This window comes from Lathamus discolor, chromosome 1 (assembly GCF_037157495.1).
Source record: "Lathamus discolor isolate bLatDis1 chromosome 1, bLatDis1.hap1, whole genome shotgun sequence".
In the NCBI taxonomy this organism is placed as follows: domain Eukaryota; kingdom Metazoa; phylum Chordata; class Aves; order Psittaciformes; family Psittacidae; genus Lathamus; species Lathamus discolor.
In genome coordinates this window covers 113,496,318-113,504,093 of record NC_088884.1, presented here as the reverse complement: position 1 = coordinate 113,504,093, position 7,776 = coordinate 113,496,318, and the positions used below count along the sequence as shown (strand labels likewise).

The window sequence follows — 7,776 nt, the reverse complement described above, 5'->3', positions numbered from 1 at the left end:
ATGCTTGCTGCAGACCATCCCTGCGTTTCACATCACACACTTTATTTGTTCCATTCAACTCCATCTTTCCCTGACTCCACATCCAATGGACTTGGCTCTCAGCTGGATGGCGACATGGCCGGCCCTCTCAGGCAAAAAAAAGTGGCCAACAGAAAGCTGCGTCTTCCCCAACCTGATGGCTGCTGTGGTTTGGTATCAGGAAGCCAGCATGCCAGAAGTGTGAGGCTGGCTGTGCCTGGGTATAGTTGCACTACTTGCAGGGAGATGTGGGATGGCAGTGAATGAAGCCAAAAGGTGGGATGCTTTCCCTGCCCGGGGAAATAGGAGTTCATAGGATGAGAAGTGAGAGGAACTTCCCATCTTTTCCTTTTTCTTTCCTGGGTCTGCAGGAAAGCATCAGTCAACAGAGGTAGGCTGACCCAGCCCATCCTTTTTCTTGTGAAAGGATGCAATCATGGAATCCCACACTACCACAGCCGACTTCCCAGGTGTGTCAGTAGAGCCCGTGTGAGGTGTGTGGGAGAAAGGAAGGGAGAGGTGCTCTCCAGCCAAAGAGGGATTAGACAGGTTTGACGATAAAGGGTGCTAGAGCTCTGAATGTTATGACCAAATTGCCAAGCCCTGGACACCTGGTTTGATCACCTACGTCAGGGACTTGGACAATATAAGAATCCTGAAAAGTAGAGCCCTCTCAAAGAGAGGGAAAGACAAAGATAGAAGGGCTGTTATTTTGAAACCAAAACTTCTCTTAACACTTGACACTGCTGATGCTTTGGTCCACTGTTTCTAGCTGACTCAGTCTCTTTCCACCACCAGTCAGAACTGTGTTTCTGACCACAGTAACTACAGTGGTTGCAGCAGCTACGTTTCCCCCATCCCTTGCCCTCAATTAATTAATTAGAAGTTCTGAGGAATTTATTCCCTCCACTGTGGAAGAAAACCATCATTTTACTGTGCAAGCAACAGGGTAAAGCCTTGCAGAAATCAATCACAAATGAGGCCTACCACAGATGACATTTCTGATGGTTCCACAGGAGACTGGAAGGCTGTAAAGGATATCTGAATTGCCACAGCACTTATAATTCATAAAAAGGGTCTAAAATTTAAATGGGGCTATTTTAAGAAGTAAGATCTTCAAGCAGTGTAGCAGAGCTGACATTTTAGCTTTTCAGCTCATATTCATGAGCAAAGATGATACCTGATCAGATGAACAGTAGAAATACAGAAGTGCAAGAGGGGTAACAGTATGTTTGAGCTCTAAGTTAGTTCAGTTATTCTGGCAGTGCAGAATTCCTGTGAGACTCCAGAGAGGGGCATTTCATTTTCCATCTGAAATGCTTCTGTCACAGAAGGTCTGGTATGAGATCTGCACACATCCATTCTGCTTTACCTGCTAAAGACTTCATTAGCAAGCAGGGTGTTTTCAAGCTTTGAGACCAGGTTTGTTCCTGCACATTAATGTAGTATCCCCTCTTCAGGGTGACCTAGAAATGGAGGCACAGCATGAGGAACAGACTGTTTGCAATTATAGTGGTTAAAATGCTTTCAGTCCCCCTAGAAATCTACCCTTTAAAGCTCTCTCCCCTGAAATCCTGACTTCCTAAAGTCAGGACAGAATTGCTCATCTCATGACAGAGAGGCAATAAGAAGTTACATTTCTGAGACCAGAAAAAGTTGAGGGAGGTGACAGTGATTGAGATGTACCTTATTCAGTACTAAGTTTTAAAGGAACCAGGCATCTAAACAAAGGGTTTGGGAACAGGTTAGAGTAACAGCTCTTTAGGGGAGAAATGTCTGATTGGAGATAAATATTCCAGAAGCTTCAGACAGGTATGCATCCCCTTATCTCCCCAAAGCAGATGAGTTACCCCTTGGAAATGCAACTAAGACTATATAAGTCACTTTTCTCCACATGGAGGTTGACTTTTCAGGAAATTCAATACATTCCTAAGGCAGAATAACCCTCTGCAAAAGTCATGTTGACTCTTCCAAGAAGATTACATTTATTCAGGTGTCTACTAGCTCTATTACCTAACATTGTTCCTACTGACTTGCAAGGCGGATAGACCAGAATTCCCATCCCAGCCTATCAGGCACCCCATCTCCTATGGAACTCGTTATAAAAACTGACATCCCATTTGCCATCCTGCAGACACTGGGTATCAGTACACCTTTAAAACTGTAATTACACACACCAGTTAGTAATTTCCATCTGGTCCTAGTGGCTTCTTACTGTTCATTTTATCAGTTTCAGCCATTCTCTCTTCAAAATCTCCTCAATTTTTAGCATAGCCACTGGTGCATACTGACTCAAATAGTTTATAGACTTCTCTGCAACAGTCTGGTTTTCTTTGAGTATTCCTGCTAATACCATGGTTATCAATTAGCCCAGGCTTCCTGTCCCTAAGGACTGAAGAAAAACATGTTACTAGCTTTGATTCCCTTGGGGGGAGGGAGGCATGGGACACCCAGTCTAACTTTTCTTACATTTAATCTGCAGGAATATATGTGGTTTTTCTATTTTTTGTTTGCTTGTTTGTTTTCATGTCAGTATTGCTTCTGATTGTTTCTAATACCCTCCTTTAGCCTGTTGTTTACTGGTGCTGTCTCCCTTTTGCCCATTCTCAAGTCTTCCTTAAAAGTGCATATAGACTTTAAGTTTCTAAAATGTAAATCTTAAAATAGCTTCCTACATGCCTCTAAGAATTCAAATTAGCTGCACTTTTAAAGTTACTTTTTAACAAACCCTCAAATTTTTACATCGTTCCTCTTTTTGAAACTGAGGGCAAATTTGCTGCATGCTTTGGCTGCTGTTGCTCCTGTAATCGTACTGCATCCAAGTATGTTAAGGCAGTTGTCACAGAATGGCTCTTCAAACATGGGATTTCAAACCTGAAATGTTACTCAGAGTGAAGTCAAAAGTTGTCTGTCTCCCTGTGGGCTTTCTAACAAGCTGTTCCATGGAAGAGACACTGAAAATGTCTGAAAAGTCTCTGTGTTACATCTAGGTGTAACATTTGTACAATCTGCATACAAACAGCTACGTCTCCTGTTCCTGCTGTATTTTCCGCTCTTGCGGATCGACTTGATCCTCCTTGGCATTTCACTATTAGTAAACCAGACCCAATATTGGTTTGGTTAACTGTGGAACAAGTTAGTAATTACTTCTACTCCTCTAAACCCTTCCTCTTTAGGCTCAGCATTTAACCTATGCAGTTATTATATGATTTCTAATAAGTTTCTTAATTGGATTTGTTCTAAAGTGTAGTTTTTCCAAAACTAAGATGGTTTTAAGGGGACATGAACTTCCTGTCACACCGACTAAAACGTTGCCTGGCGCTGTAACTCCTATGTGGGCTGTGGTACTGTGATATTGCTATTGGAAAGAATGTTTCTCGAGGTGCAAATATATTCACATCCACAGATACAATGTGCCAGCAGAAAAAGTACTGGGAACATAATCTATTAAATGTGTACATTCAGAAACTACATCAATACATGCAGAAGCATTATTATTTCTCCAGTGACATACTCTTCATTTTACCTATTTTAGAACATTTGGTTCCTAGTAATTATTTACAGACTGTTTAACGTGAATCCAGACTTCTCATTTATTTGCCTAATATGCTGCCACATGGATTTGATATTCCCTTTTACTTGTTTGGCAACCATGCTCATTCTTTGACTGCCTGTTTTAATCCTGCCTTTAAGTCTCTTAATATAAATAAAGATAACCCACCCAGAATCCTCTTTCTCTCTGACCATTTTATCTCCAGCTTCTTCTGTTCTCAATGAACAGAGAGACCTACATTTTATAGATTTGAATCCCATTTTATTGAGGAGAACTGTAAATGAGCGTTACTGAATGTCATACAGCACTTGGCTGTTTCATTTTTCTTATGCAAGATAGATAACAGCATAACATTCCCTATAAGACAGGTATGTTTACTAACAAAGTTTAATAACATAGATGAATATAGTACATCTGAGTTCAGAACATGGCCTACCTTATTACCACGCAAATAAGAAGTAAGCATGTGTTTTGATTTGGTACATGTTTTTCTTTGCTTTGTTGAGTTACTGAGGCACAAAGCCTCTAAAGATGACATCAGAAGTTATCCAACAACCTATAATAGCAATGAGAGGATTATGTTCTGCTGTAATCTTTTCCTTAAATCACTAACACACATAAACAGGATCCCCAGATTGATGTGGCTGCCTTGCAAGTGATAGCATCTTCAAACTAAGTGGAAAATTAAGATAGAAGGCAAATAGTTCTCATAGATACATCCAGAAATCACACCCTTTGAAGTTATAGTGGAAAAAAAAGAAGGGTCTGAAGTAAAGGAATGTTGAGTATCCCTTTTTCTGTAATCCTCACACCTTAGGGCTCTATTAATTTTCAGTGTGCATTTAGGTAGTTGTTAGGAGCATCTGTTTCATTCTGCAAAGTATAAGCTCTAACTGATCTGCACACCTGTATCCCACTGATTTGAGGGGAAATGGAGCGCATCACTCTCATCCATGATACAGCACTTTTAGAATCACCATGTTTTATGTGATGAAAAATCTGATAAACTTAGTTTGATTTTGAAACCTTGAAGTAAAAACAATTTTTAATGTCTCATAGCATTGTCCATAATATCTAAAGTGAAAAACAAAACAACCCAAACCACCACCCCCCGCCAAAAAAAAAAAAAAACCCACAAAAAAACAAACAAAACCCAACCAAACAAAAAAAAAAAAACCCAAAACACAAAAAACCCAAACCTGTTATTAAGTCTATTTTCCTGTGGCCTTGACTTCAATGACAAAAACTGAGTGAAATCCCTGTTGATATTGGTAGTTTTCCCATGGAATTCATTTACCCAGAACTTTACTACATGACTTTTATTGTGTTTCCATAGTAAAGAACAAAACCTTTTATCACCTCAAGACACATGCATAGATTCTTTCAGATATTACAAGTGGTGGAGTTTCTCTCTTTAAAGCTTGCAACTTCTTGGTTAAATAGGAAAGCTTTTTACAAATCACCATTTTGTTTAAAAAGGTGCAGCTTGTTTTCCTTTGTTCCTGCCCCATGAGAAGCAACCAGTTTTATATTCATATATTGGAAGATGTTAAGATTCTTGGGTGAAGGAAGAATGTTCTTGAATTCAGAGGGAACCATTCTTAAAGCACAGCAGAAGTTTTGATTTGCTCTATCAATACCTATGCTGCAAGAGGCAGCGCGGCTTGGACAAGCAAAACAAAAGAATGTGCAAGACCTTCCTTTTCACCACAACTAGAGAAAGCATGCTTGGAATTAGCTTTGAATAAGCCTGTTCCAGTCTGAACTGTGGCTGTAGTGGGCCTTTCAGTAGTTTTCATTTAGTTCCACCAATGGAAGGAATAAAAGTGATGCAGGGGCTTACAATAGATTGCTGCCTCTTTTGACTTACAGAATTAGACTGACTTTGAAAGCCCACATCATTTTTCTTTAAAGAGGAATAATGGAGACAGATATTTCCTTCATGCAACTCTGTTCATTTACAAAGGATGTTTATACAGTCTTTTTTTTATTTTCTTTGGCTATAATAAGACTATTTTACTTTGACCGCACCATTTGTCTTTTCTTCTGGGTACTGTTTCCTTCAAGGGCTGCACTCGATCATGCTACGTTTCCTTTTGTGGTCATCTCCGAGACATTTGCCTTTGTGTGCATTTGCGATGGTTTTGCAGTTGTGCATTTTTTAAGTGCACACACAGACACACACAACCTACGTAACTGTTGCATTTGGTACGAGAATCTCAGTAAGTGCCTTTACCATCTGGCTGAGCCATAATAGCACACATTTGCATGTGGTCTGGCTCCTGGGTGGTATTTTTGCATTGTTTCAGCTATCACTAAACAAAGAAGCATTTAATTGTGTTTTCAATGAGCCTGAACAGAAGACAGCTACTATACCCAAGAGCTTCACCAGGAAAGTGCGATTGCCCAACCCCCTCTACTGCAATGTATGGAAGCAAAGCGAGGAGGGGGAACATGAGCTAAGGCACTATCTTAATTAAGTAATGTCAAAGTCAGTGGTCATTTTCTTCCTAACTGGCAGCTGCCTGAGCTGCCAGCTGCTCTAGCTTTTTTGCAGCAGCTATCTGACCCATGACACATTGCTGACCTCTCCTTCTGCCCTTGTTTGCTAACCTCACGCACTCCCAGCCTTGCATCACTTCGGAGTAGATGGGAGGACAGCAGGAATACAGCAGGGACATAAATCAAGGATCATGAATGGGCTATAAAATTTCTGCCTCATGCTCCTCTGTGTGTGTTTGTCTGTGACACAGGGGGACGGGCAGCTAGAAAGTGACATGAAAAGCCTGACAGAGAAAAAAGAGCTCTCCTCAGGGAAGGTCACAGCAAAGGTCAGTGAACTTCCCTGGTGAGAATGAGTGTGCCACCAGAGAACGGGAAATGGCAGTGGCTGGACCTCCACAAGGCCTGAATGGGTTCACTTACCAAATCAGAAATTCAAGGCTGAACTGGAAAACAAAAGCACTGAAGTACAACAGAATCCACATAATCCTTACGATGAGAACGACAATATAGGGCTGTTTAAAAGTAAAAAGATGGAATTTACTGTTCTTGTAACGATAACAACAACCGCAATCTTAGGTCAAATCTTTCAGTTTGTTATTCTCGGTTGATCTGCAAGTGCAATCTGTGTTCTTTCCAAAGGCTGAGGAGAAGGAGTAAGCAAATTTGTTAACCCCTCTATTAGGCGGCTCACTGTTCTTTAAATTATGTATATTTTTAAATTGTTGAATATGTGCACCCTGGCTTCTCCAAGGAAGCAAGGAAACAGCATGTTTTTATTTGCACTTCAGAAATGCAGCAAAAAATGAAACTGAGTAACAGAAGGATCCCTGACTACTAGTTAGAATGGGAGTCCTCTTTTTTTCTAACCCGGATCATTGTCAACCACTGCAGAATGAGCACAAACATATACTGCTGTTGTGAAGGGCACAAACAGGAATAAATTGTAAAGCTATACTCACACTGTAAATTAAATGTGAATTAAATAGTTATAAAATTTAATAAAGTATCTTAAACTATTAATGGTAATTACACTGAAATCTCATCAAGAAGATGACATCTGAGCAGAAGACACTGGACTAGATCAACCGGTATGCTTCAGGTTTTTTATGCTACATCTGTGACACCAAGTACTTGTAAACCCTCCTTAGCCAGGTAAATGATATCTACAACTCCAAATGGTTCTTTAAATGGCACACACTGGCAACTGAAGTGCATGAAGGTACCTGTCCTGCATTGCTTGATAGCTTGATTTGTTGGTTACTTGAAAAAGAAGTGCTAAGTTTTCATGGGCTTGAAAAAGTACAAGACCTGCTAGCAACGTGGATCATTTAAGAGTGATTCTCCCCATTCAGTAACATTTTGCTTTAAGAAGGTTAAACCAAGCCTTTAATAGTGACTTTAATTTGGAATATGTAAAATCACAGTCTGTGAATGCATCCTTTAAAGACATTTCATGATGTTGGTTGGCTATTGGTCGTTAGGTAGGACAAATGTGGCCCTAAATGGTGTCACAGCATGAATTGCATGAATCAATAAGTAGCTATTTCCACTTGCTGAAGGAAGTAATAGTTGGAATCTTTGTATTTTACAATCATCTGAGAAACATTTCCTAATTCACTCTCACAGTATTCTCTTTCTACAAACAAGGTGGATGCAAGTGGTATCACAACCAGAGAAACGAAGACGAGAGCTGTCAGAAG

At 40.1% G+C, this 7,776-nt stretch overlaps 1 long non-coding RNA gene across 1 annotated transcript; it reads right to left on the bottom strand.

Moving 5' to 3' along the window:
* Positions 1-953: 953 nt before the first annotated feature.
* Positions 954-6,557, bottom strand: LOC136007317 (uncharacterized). The gene is made up of 3 exons (XR_010609615.1): positions 6,497-6,557; positions 4,008-4,127; positions 954-1,484 (listed from the first exon to the last, which is right to left on the bottom strand). It is a non-coding gene; the product is annotated as an uncharacterized LOC136007317 (long non-coding RNA).
* Positions 6,558-7,776: the final 1,219 nt, after the last annotated feature.